General features: G+C 38.4%; 1 protein-coding gene across 2 annotated transcripts in view; it reads right to left on the bottom strand.

Annotated features, from left to right (window-relative positions):
• Ald1 (fructose-bisphosphate aldolase) overlaps window positions 1–13231 on the bottom strand; it is a 76685-nt gene that overhangs the window by 40510 nt on the left and 22944 nt on the right. The window contains exon 1 of one of the 2 annotated variants that reach the window (XM_075362215.1): window positions 10154–10313. The exons of the other annotated variant lie outside the window; for it this stretch is intronic. The gene's annotated coding sequence lies outside the window, so the exon portion shown is untranslated. Of the gene's footprint in view, window positions 1–10153; window positions 10314–13231 lie in introns of those variants that run through there. 2 annotated transcript variants of the gene reach the window in all.

Here is a 13231-nt window from a genome sequence, read left to right as displayed (position 1 = left end):
TTATTAAAAGTTTAAATAATAAACTTAATAATAATAAAGTGCAAGAATAATATAACGGTATCCACCGGTGATACTTATTGGAAATGTAAGTCGTAGAATATCGGTCACGCTGTTACCTACAAGCGAGAGAACAAAATTACTCTCGTATAAAGTAGCTATCGGAGACACGAAGAAAAATGTTCAAAAATTATCGGGAAATTTTTTAATGTTTACCTACAACATATCAGAACGTTTAATTTTACCGTTAAAATATTACGTCTTTTTTATTATGTTTATAAACGATCGACGACTAAAGTTAACCTGCAAAAAATGCAGTTACCCTACAAAAAGGGAATCAAACCTAGCATTCTTTACGCGTGTGTAACGGATTTATTAGACGTGACATCTACCCTAAACATCTATTTTTAACTCGCTTTTTTTATCTTCGATATGCTATACCCTGAGAGGTCCTGAAAGTCGCAGAAAAGTCGATAACGGATAGGGTTTACTCTAATGCGGTCTATTTATTTCGTTCGACCTCTTCCGACAGTTCAGCTGCACGGTTATAACCGATTTTGAATATTTCCAAGCGTAACAAGTTCCCGGGATAGGCGAAGGCATTCTTTTAAGTTATTATGTAATCCGATACCGCAAAATTGTCGATCGGTACAGTACTACTCTCATCGTAGGTAAAAAAATATCCCGATTTCCCGAGGATTTGCGGGTGAAACGGGCGGTGCGACCCGTACCGCTCACAAAAGTCGAATATCTTCTACAACAAAATGCCGAGAATTCCCACAATTTTAATGGGAATTTTTCGATCACAAAACCAGTCAACTGAAATTATCAAAACTTATTTTCATGAATTTTAAATATTTGACCGCAAACCTCACAATTAACGCACAAAAAATCGTTTTTTTATTTATTCTTTCCCCGGCTGGGTAAATAATTTCCATTTACGTATAATAAAGATGGCATACACCTCCTCGACTAATTAAATAAACGTTTTCACACCATGGCGTTTTATTACGATAAATGATACGGCGGTTAATTAGTTAAGGGAATAGAAAAAATTTAATAAATAATTGTCATTATTATTGTCATCCACATTCGCCCTGCAAAAAAAAGTTCAAGACCCAACCGTCCGCAGGAAAACTGATGCTTACGGTTTTTTGGGACTCATAAGGCCCAGTACTGGAACATTACGAGGAAAGGGGCACGACAATAAACAGTGCGCGTTACAGTGAGATGCTTACTGCCAAGCTGAAGCCTGCAATTCGAAGCAAACGCCGAGGACTGCTGTCGAAAGGTGTTGTGTTGTTGCACGATAATGCTCGTCCACATACTGCTGCCCACACTGCTGAAACGCTTCAGAAACTCAACTTCAAAGTACTGGCTCATCCTCCGTATAGTCCTGATCTTGCCCCTTCTGATTACCGCTTGTTTGGTCCACTCAAGGAGGCATTAAGGGGCCGTCGATTTACCTCGGACGAAACATGAAAGAAGCGGTGCATTCCTGGCTCGCAGCTCAACCGAAAAACTTCTTTTATGAGGGCATCAGGAAGCTTGTACAACTATGGACCAAGTGCGTTGAAATGCAAAGGGACTATGTTGAAAAATAATGTACATGTAAGTTTCCTATTTGTGTTGCAATAAAATTTATAACTACACTGCGGATAATAATTGACTTACCCTCGTAGTTTACCGGCATCGATACACAATTTATACATAATAAATTCATTACTTTATTTGTGTGTAGAGCAGGCTGAAACTATACATTCGAAAGTATTCGCTTACATCATATTTCAACTGGATATCCGTAAAACCGGGTCGAGGTCATAATTTTAAACGGAGAGAAAACAAATTATTTTCACTTTGTTAAAACTGCAATTTAATAAAAATTTTAATATATAATTACGTCGATTAAAACCCGCTCAGGTTAAAAAATACCGTACCGGTGTTTTCTTGTAAAAAGTAACGAGGTGCTTGCACAGAAATAAATAAATAAAATATTCAATCCCATAAAGAAGAACGATTTTTATAATATAAAAGATAGCTCTGATAGTCTCACAGTTAACATAGAGGTATATTCTTAATATGAAAAACTACTTTCACAATTCATTCGTAAATTCTTATATTTAGTCGAAAAAGAAAACAAAATTCAAATGATTTTAGCTTAAAAATATTTAAATTATGTTTGAAGAGTATTTCGCTGATGTATAGAAACCACACCGGATCTTAACGACTTGAATATTCGTAATTAAATTTATATTCAGGAATAAATTTGTTGTAGGTCAGATACTGAACTTCACAAGACGTTAGCAGAAAATTATTACTTTCCTAGTAATTATGGTAAAAAAACAAATGTACGACTTCCGAACAAAATCACCGAAAATGTACCTTTTTGAGTAAGTAAAAGGTATACCTTCGACATTTGTAAAATATAAGTGCCTCTTCTCTAAGTTATATCGCCGATTACACAACATTTACATCTCTAGAATAGTATTTTAAAATATATAAAACGAACGGGTAACGGGAATAAAATGAAAAAATCATTTCTTTAGTTAAAACAACCGGTCGATTCTCGTAGACTATTTAAATCGAGCTAAGTCAGACGCATTTTTCCCAGATTGTTAACTTAAAGGCGGTGAAATGATTACATCGATCGACCGTCAAAGCGACCAAAAAGAAAATAAAAAGGCATAGAAGGTCTCGGGTGTCCTCTTACGACTATCGTTTCACAACAACTGGAATACGTCAAGAAATATTTTTTGAAAATAAATTACGGCTGAATGAAGCTACTTTTAATAAAACTATTTCTGTAGCTCACCGAAATGGAATCAGATGTATGACGTTTCCGACCCGTCGGGTGACCACATACCGTTGACGATTTTCTGAATAATTAATAATTAAGACACCAACAAAATAGCAAGCTTAATCGATTTACGTAACGAACCTGTTCTATCCGCGGATTCATCAAAGTTTATGTAAAACATTATCGTTATCAGGTATAGGGATTACATCGTTACATCTAACAACTGACAGTCGTCAGGACCGACCGACCGATGATAAATCCACGGATTCAAAAAGCTATTTTTTATTAATTATCAATCGCGGCACATTAGTCGCGTTTAACAAAATCGAGTGTGTAAGTTAAGGAAAATATTTAGAAAAAGAGGTCGACGCCGCGGTTTTGAGTCGTTCGATTCGGATTTAAAAAAACCGGATGTATTCGCCCGAGAAGGACATTACCGATCGAAAGAAAGAGACGTTAGTCGTAAAACGGAAGAATTCATCGTTAACAGAGAAGAATCGAAGATCATGTAAAACAGATAATAATTTGCAAAGGTTTCACTCGGTGCCGGTTAAATACAACTCTTTTGCCCGGCACCGGATTGGTGACGATTTACGTTGACGATAAGAAAATTATGTCTCATCGACTTTAATCGCAGGAGCCTAATTATTTACGATAGTGATACGTGTATTAAGACCTTTTACGCGACGGTGCGCTATCATCTATAAGAGGACAAAGGGTGATTGTTCGAGTATATTAGGCCCAATAGACATAAAGACATTTCTAAATCGTGCGGATATTTTATATGCGGGAAACAGGTACGAGGTGCAAATAAATTTTTACGGGATCCATAGGTTAAAATCCTGGTTCTTACTTCGAAACGAATCCCGATGATTTTGTTCAAATAAACAGATAAAAAATGGCAGTAAAATACGTATAATATTTTTATACTGCATTCTAATTAAAACAATCGGTCAACGTCTAAACTTCTGTTACGACAATTTGACGAATAAAAGTTAAAAAAGAATTAAAACAAAGTGCCGGCAAAGGGAAACTCACTACACAATATCTACGGTAAACGGTTTGTAAATTATCGGGACACAGTTTAACAGCAATAACTTACTTTCAACTCGATAGTACGTTAGGTGAGTGTTTACTGGATGTGTTTTGAATTTTTTATGATTTTTAGTTAACGGTCGGAATTTTTATTGTGATTTTTGTTGTTTCGACCTTATTGCCTAAGGCAATAAGGATTACAGTGGAGCGTCTTCTCACTGTACGTGATTATTCTGTTATCTCTAGCCGATAACAGATAACATATCAGTACCCGGTAATATAATACTTATTAACGATAACAGATAACTTCGATAAATACACAACTTATAATTTAACTTGAATTTATTTAAAATAAAATATTTAGAAATACAGAGTGTTTCTGAGATTACGGATCCTCTGTATGTACGGGCCTCCAGTCCCCGCGGCGGTGTCGAATTAATCGGAATTCGTCACTGATCAAGCATCTAGGCAAGATGAGGCGTAGGTCGCTCCCTTTGACGGATAGTGCAGAACAAAGCACTTCGGCAACTGCGGGTACAGCGTTAAGGAAGATTACCGAGCTGAAGGGAAAGAAACATATCAGAGCGGCATTCTCAGAGGAGAACTCCCTCCTGGAGGATTGAGAGACCTAATCAACCAATTGGGACTGGCAATGCTGGCTCTTAAGCAAAACTGGGATCTGGACTGGCTAAGCACATAGTCCAGCATGAAAAGGAGTTGGCAAGGATCTTTAAGGGTCTTAGGGCATTAACAGAGATGTCCCCACCGCTGTCAGCGGTTACCCAGGCCCCACAAACCGAGTCCCCGAGGGAATCTGACATCAGCAGGATTCTTGCGGAGGACTTATCGGACGAGGAGCTGTTTGATCTGATTCCTCGTAGATGGTGAGCTGCGATTAATGAGAGGGTGAGGCAGATGAAGGACTTGACCCTGGACATTGGAGATAAATAGAGTTTCATAGACCTTGGTCTGTACAGGAGGTGAGTGATGGTTCGCCTAGGATCCGAGTCTTAAGTTGGAGGTGTAGTTTTACATGTATCATCTATCATGGGGGAGGACTAGGCATCCTCCAAAAAATATAGCTACAAGGTCTATTATGATTCATCTGCTGGTGAAAGGAGTACGCTAGCGATTATTTTGCAGGCTGTGAGGCGTGTCCTGGTGAAGTCGCCCACTTCTGTTTTTGTACTTCCTGGTGAGGGCATTGGTAACTCAATTAAGAAGTTAAGTCTTCGTATTCCGGGATCGGTCTGAGCCAGTGTCTGTGGCTACCCAACGGTCAGAGGGCACATCAAACCAGGTGAAACCCGGGGCAACGGCAGTCAAGAGGTCCATCCCCCCTCACCGGTCACAGACAGTCGGACAGTCGTGGTGAAGGCGGATGGCGAGTCCTATGCGGACTTGCTGCGAACCATGAAGGCCTCGGTGACCAAATAGTAGGCTGGAGACGTCCTTTCATTGAGGAAGAGGATTAATAATGAATTGCATGTCAGGATCAAGGATCACAAAAAGTAAAAAAAAATTCATCACGGCCCTCACAGACAAAGTGGCTGGGTTGCAGGTCGACATTAAGTCTCGAGGTGGTAGTAGAGTCGTACTCCAAATAAAGGATATTGATTCGGACACCTCGGAACATCAGGTTAGAGACGTGATCGCCCACACAATTGGCGTAGCAGAAGACTTCAAGATCATGTTAATAAGACCTGCATACGATGAGACCAAAAATGTCACTGTTTTCACCTCATACCGGGCGGTCTGTCGGCTTGCCGAGGAACGTGTACGGATTGGATTGGATGGATCCACTGCAGGGTTCACATCCAAGAGGATGTAGATGAGCGTTGCTACAGGTGGGGAACCGGTCACACTTCCTCGGCCTGTAAGGGCCCCGACCGCAGAGATTGCTGTTATAACTGTGGGGGTAAAGGCCATATTAGGGCGAAATGTACAAAACAGGCCAATGCGTGGTTAGTGACATGAGGGGGTATCGGACGGGCTTCACAGACTGCAAAGGAGCTAAACAATGAAGTGCATGCAAGTAAATGCAAATCATAGTTCTGTTGTTCATGACCTTATATGGAGGCCAGTGGTTCATAATGAGGTATATTATCTGATGGTAGTCGAGTCTAACCGAAGGAAGGTAACCGGGTCTCCATGGATTGTGGATACTGCCATCCTCAATGTGTCCGGTAAATTTCCTACTGCCAGTATAGTCAGACGAACCCACCGGCTTGGTCTAGTGGTGAACGCGTCTTCCCAAATCAGCTGATTTGGAAGTCAAGTGTTCCAGCGTTCAAGTCCTAGTAAAGTCAGTTAATTTTACACGGGGTGAATACTAGATCTTGGATACCGGTGTTCTTTGGTGGTTGGGTTTCAATTAACCACACATCTCAGGAATGGTCGAACCGAGACTGTACAAGACTAAACTTCATTTACACTCATACATATCATCCTTTGAAGTATTATCTGAAAGGTAATTACCGGAGGCTAAACAGGGAAAGAAAGAAAGTATAGTCAGACGAAATGGGTTCGTGGCGGTGGGCCTAACGGAGCACACAATCATTAATGTACATATTTCACCAAATTCCGATAATGATAGATTCCAGACGGTTTTTTGGAGATCTGGAGAAATGCGTTAAAAGAACCAAGCGCCAATAATCCTCACGGAAGATTTTAATGCGGATTGCCGGGAGCTCGGTGGTATGAGGTCCCTTGGAAGGGGATATATTCTTGCGGCAATGTTCAATGCATCGGGACTTACGGTACACAAATTCAGTCGCAGCTTACATTCATAGGAAGAGAAATGGGTTCGGTCGTGGACCTTACGGTGACTTCAGAACGAACAGCATCGCACATCAAAGATTGGTCAATAATGGAGGAAGAGCTACCCAGTGATCACCGTGCTATAGTGTTTTCGATAATCTGTGAGAAGAAGGGACGCCACATACAACCAGAGCGTTGAAAACCCTCGGAACTTCCGGCTAGCAGAATTGTAGACAGAGTTGCTGAAGGTCTCGGTCCCACAAGGAAAGTCAAGCCTGAAAAGCTCATGGAGGACCTCGTACAAGCGTGTAACCAGGCAAGTAGGCTGACCACCGCGGGAAAGAAAAAGGTATACTGGTGGACAGACAAAATTGCTGGGCTGAGAGCGGCTGCCCTGTCGGCAAGGAGAAACCTGCACAAGGCAAACAGGAGACTACATCCTAAGAGGGAGAAGCTGCAGCTAGAGTATCGAGTAGCAAGGAAAACCTTATGCGCTGCTATTAAGACTGCCAAGATAAAGGCATGGGATGACCTCCTGGAAGACTTGAATGTGGACCCGTGGGGACGAGCCTATAAACTGGTTATGAACATGTTTGGTGGATCTATCCCCCTTTGTCTCGTGGGAATGCATTGAGAGTCATCCGAACTATTTCTGGGGGTTGAGACAGACTGGCAAGAGATAAGAGTCAATCATGACAATATACTAACCATAGAGGAACTGAGAGGTGTAGCCATGAAGATGAATCCGAACAAAAGCCCTGGACCGGATCAGATTTCGGGATCCATTAAAACTTTTGTGGAGAGGCATCCGTGGACTATCCTGGATACTTTTAACGAGACGCTTGGGGAATGCAATTTCCTCCGATGTTGGAGAGAAGCCAAGTTAGTCCTTATACCAAAGAAAGACAGGGCATGTCTGGATAGGCCATCTTATAAGCCTATTTCTCTCTTGAATACTATGAGGAAATTAATTGAGAGAATGACAGCAGATCGGCTTTGGGCTGAGCTAAAAGACAGGGGCGGGCTTACTTAATATGGTTTTGTTAGGGGTAGGTCCACACTGGAAGCCCTTAAACATGTAATTGGATAGGCCAAGGACCGGGCTGCGGGCACCCGACGTCGACGGAGGATACCGTCAATGGTCCTCCTAGACGCCAGGAATGCGTTTGTCCCTTGGAAGCTGTAATGTCCGCACTTACAGAAAAAGAGGTTAGTGGATATCAGCTGAGTATCATCAACAGCTATTTGCATGATAGGGAAACGTCCATTACAGCGAAGAATAATTCAACATGTACGGGGAGGGTGCCGCAGGGGTCGGTTTTAGGATCGCTCCTACGGTACTGTGCCTTCAACGGTGTGGTAAAGTTACATTTCGAGTGGAACACACAATTAGTGGCATATGCGAATGACTTGACGTTCCTCGTAGCAGGAAAAACGAAGGAGAATGTCGAGAATGCAGCCAATGCAGCGGTAGCAAGCATAAGTAACTGGCTTGGGTCAAGAGAATTAAAACTGATCCCTAAGAAAACCTCCATGGTAGCCATGGTTGGGAGGAGAAATATTAAGACATCCAGGTAAAGGTGGACGAAGTCAGAATAACCACGTTGAGGTATCAAATACCTCGGCGTCTGGTTGGAGAAAAGTGAACTTTTTAATATCCACATACAGTAAGTCACAGAACGAGCTGAGGAGGTTGTTGGGAAACTAAGCGGGCTTATGCATAAACATAAGAGGCCTAGGGCCTCCAAAAGATAACTGATTCTGTTGTCTCTTCTATAATCATGTATGCGGTACCAGCATCGGGGGATGCTCTTGAGAGGAGGAGGAAAGTGGATAGGCTGGCCTCCCTGGAGAGAAGGGCTGCACTTAGAATAGCGGCGGCATACCGTACTACCTCTAGAGCGGCGATTGAGGTCATTACCAGTACTCCCTCGGTGCGACAAGTTAAGAGTCTTTAACTTGGACTAACTCAGACCGTAAGATAATCTCACATGGTGAAAGGGAGGAAGGAATGGGAGCAGGTAATTAGATTCGCAGCAAACATACTTAAAATAAAAGAACTGGAGTCTAGAGAACGGTCTGGAGATTAACAGATAACTGACTAGAACAACAAGAGCGAATGTCCGGAATGACAGAGCAGTTTACAAAGTCCTGTGTACAGGTGAAGATAAGGACCGGAGAACGAGTGGGTGAAGACAGCCCTCTGCGGAGCCGTGCTTGCGCGGATACTCGGTGATGATGAAGCACGGGGACTCTGTATACCCTAAGCTCGAAGGTACCTCCCGGGGCCGCGCAATGCTTAATTGCCGGTTCGGCCCCGGGAGGGAGAGCTGGTGGGGTGGTTAAGTTTAGTCGGTAGGGCGCAGGCATACATACACACTTTAATACACCTTGAGGAACCTGTTGCGAGTCCGACACTGCCCCCTTGGGGGCCTACGTAAATGGTATTCATCCTCCTCATCAATACCAAAAAAAATAAAAAGAAAAGTACGTTATATTTTAACATATCATACCGAAAATAATCAACACGGCTTTCTCAAAAAAAATGTTTTGTTGCGCTTAGATATTTCTTACACGTGAATAATTTAACCACAAAATAAATAAATATTATTAGATACCTGCGATACGTCTAAGTTTTTAAAAATAAACATAAATCTCTAAAAAAGCTAAAGGTCCTTGTACTCAAAAACTTCCTAGATAATAAATAAAATGTTTTAGAGTTCAAGGCGTACTTTGCAATAACAATTGTTCTTTTACGTTACAGTAAAACATAAGCAAAATAAAAATCGTTTGACAATAGCTAATAGCAATTATTAAAAATGACAAAGCTACAGATATTAATCAGCCGGATAAACCGTTCGCTTAAATGAGTGTGCATTTTAATAATTTTAAGTATAGGCTATATGCAACAGCAGATAGCATGCATCTACCTAATCTTATCTGTCTAGATATTTTAAGAGAGAAATGTAAATCTTTTGACGTTAAATATTAATCAATAAACCTAACGGATTTTCTAAAATTATAATAAAAGAAAGCTCAAAAGTGAAAAAAATCAAAAACATTACTACGGTCGTGTAACTAAGACAAGACGAATGGAAGGAAAACATTGTAATTAATCTATCGACTTTACACCAAATAACGACTAAAATTAATAATTCGTTATTTATGCAGACGATTCAAAATTAATTATTTTAATGTAACGATGACCTTGATGTTGCACGAAGGATATGTGATGAAACTGGTAAACAGAGAGGTCAGCAAACGATTGCAACAGAACGTGCGAAAAAAATATATCAAAAGTATTGCACAAAATATGTAATCTCTACAGGTAAGTCTATTTATTGTAATCGGTATTCTTTGAAGTGATTTTATTACTGCAGAAATGTTCCCGTTAATCGGGTCATGCATAACACGATCGCTATCGATAACAATACCGTGAAAAAAATATACTTAATATGAAATTTATTTACGGTTTGTTAATACTTATTTAAAACATAGACTACAAAAAGTTTTAAGATGTTAATAAAAGACTAATTAACATTATTTTAAAGAATGAAAACTTACTATTGCGCTGAATGTTGTGCGTTAGACGTACACCAGGCTAAGTGTCAAACCGGACTGAAGGAGTGTGTAGAGTTACATGCAGTAAATGAGTTAAGGGTCACCTTCACAAGGTCGTAGAATCGTTCTACAGACTTTGAACTCAGTGCATAATAAAAGTTATTTCATTTATATCGCTTCCATACTTTCCATCACTCAAATTCGAAATAGAATTTAAATAATTAATATCAATCTCGTTCGATTAATACAAAAAAATAAATTTTGTTTTATTACTTTATTAATGCGGGAATAAATCAGATCAAAAGCAATGACGTAGTGTAATGAAAAAAAATAAAAATCATTCGAAGATAAGTAAATAAATTTTAACGACTAACATAATTTTAATCGCAGATGTATGTAATTCAGACCGTAACAATTTGTTTCATAATGCTGCTATTTAAAAAATAAATTTTTCAAACCTCACTAAAGGTCAGTAGTAAATTATTATAATGTAAAAATGTTAAGTAATTCGATGTTAAAAAAGAAGTAAAGCGGACGCTATTAAACACGTATACTTATCGTAAAAATTCCACGTATACTCTAAAATACGCACAAATTATCAATTGTTATAACAAGTACGGATATTAATCCAGAAAATTTAATCTTTTTTTTGTTGTACAATTTATAAAAAAATCAACTTATTTTTCAAAAGTCCGATCTCTAACATTTTAGAAATAACTGTGAAACAATGTAACAACAATTTATTAAATTTTTCACAAATAAAAAAAAAATCACAATAAAGCCTATTTACAGACAAATTCAAAGTAAATAAAACATTTATCACGCCTTCCCGGGTCGTTAGATCGACTTCCTACACCTATTTTAAAAAAGTATTCGGCAAATAAGTGATATTATATAAATCACGGTAGAAATAATTTTAATTTTTACGATCGATGTCGAGCTTTTGCACGCGTATCGAACAGGAAGATGAAGTGGATAAAACGATAGGTAAAAAAGTCAGCTCTTGTCTGGAATTAAACCCTGGACTAGCCGACCTAAAACTCAACGAGGTAATCGATACGCCATCGGATCGAGCTTTTATTTGTTTATAATGGTTTTCGTTAAATCTGACTAAAAATCAATCAAAACTCACTCTTTAGATATTTAAATTATAGATAAAACGTGAAAAAAACTGTCGGCAAACCTTTACCCAGAAATGTAACCGCACAAAAGATAATACTTCCCTAGCCATTCATTAAATCTAGATACGATTTTGAGATCGCTTTCTGTAAAACTAGCGCACGTGTATAAAAGTACCACAGTCCCCAGAGTGTCACAGTTAATTTAGCGAGTGAAAAGTAATAATTATAAACCGTAGTTACCGTAAAACTAATAAAGTTTTGCAAGTTCCGGTAAAAAATAAACACACTCGACGCGCTTTCGACATAAATCGACCGATACAAGTTTTAAAACGTTTAGCTCACTTTCTGGGACTACATATCGATCCTTCAATTTTTTTTTATCCTTCATACGAAACATTATTCCGATAGAGAACAATTTTAAGCTGCATATGGATCTAATGTATTTAGATCAGCCTTTAAGAAACTAACATAATCTTTCCGACTTATACACGACCTCTATTAAACGATGAAAATAAATATACTTAGGCTATAAATATAAATATATTGAGTGTTGGTCGTTCGACTGACAATCTATTCCATTCCAACCCGTGTCGATCGTTTAGCACAAGATAGGCTATCTCTAATGTCCCATTCTCATCTGTTTCATATACCTTAATAGTCTTCCTTTGTTGTTTTTATCCTCTACCAGGTCCTTCTAGGACCGAATTCAATAATTCTATGTGCTTTAATATACATCCTGCCGGCTTCGTCCTTTTTTTAGAAAAAGGATCGTCATAAACCTTTTTCTCCGATACTTCTTACGACCTCTTCTATTTTGCTTTTTCAGGCTTCCTTATCGTCCACGTTTTCTGGCGTAAAGCACTACATCCGGTAAATATATTTTGAAGAATTTCCTTTTAACTCCTAAATCTACGTTTGAAATTCCTGGCACCTGCCTGGCCTTCTCTAAACGTACACGTTACGCTTTCACAACGTATTACATTTCACGCAAATATATTTACGATTTTCTTTCCGATTCTGTAATCTATGTTTTACAGCAGCAGATTTATTTTCTGCGTAATAGGTCTCCGGACTAGTGTAAGTCTGCTTTAGATAATCCGTTCTCTGTATCCTTATGATCTAAATAACAAAACTCCGTGACTACCGTGAGCTGTGTAAACTGCGTTATCGTAATATAACCCTATAAGAAATAGGTTTTACTTTTAGTCCTCGGACTGTTACTTCTCCCTCAAATTATTCTTTCACATAAAAATTAATTAAATCTTTCATGTATAAATTAAAATTTAAAGGAAAGACTACATCCTCGTATCACTCCTTTCCTTAGAAAGGAATTATACGTTTCCTGATACTATATCCTTATAGCAAACGCTTTTTAACATATAAAGCGATTTTTATTTAATTATTATCTATCTATCTATTATAAATATTAAGCCGACCTGGAGAGTAATAAAAATTACACAAAAAAAAATATTTATTTACTTTTTTATATAATATCAACTATATAATATCTTTTTTTCAATAACTACACGATATGATACTTTTACTCATGAAAATGAAAAAAAAAACATTGTATACCTTTTATACGGCAAAAAAAAAAGTTTAGCAGTAAAGAAATATTATACAGGACACCGATAAGTTTTAAAAATATCACTAATAAAACAAGCTACTAAACAACAATTTTTAAGGTCTGAAAAACAAATAACTTAAGTTTTAATGAACATACCCGCAGATAAGAATGTCCAAAGTTGGCGATCGGGGAGAAAACTATCGATTAAAATACAAAGTAGGTCTAGTAAAGGACGATAACAATACAAAATGTAATTATATCCAATAATTTATAAACGATGTTGGAATATAAAACATATCGATTTTATGCCGGCGATAAAAAGGACGGAAACGTAATAGAATTAGTTCTGTATATGCGTTTCAAATAAAAAGCATTGTATGCTCATTTTTGCTT

The sequence above is a fragment of the Lycorma delicatula genome, chromosome 4 (genome assembly GCF_047948215.1).
Source record: "Lycorma delicatula isolate Av1 chromosome 4, ASM4794821v1, whole genome shotgun sequence".
Lineage (NCBI taxonomy): Eukaryota > Metazoa > Arthropoda > Insecta > Hemiptera > Fulgoridae > Lycorma > Lycorma delicatula.
This window is presented reverse-complemented; position numbering and strand designations above follow the sequence as displayed.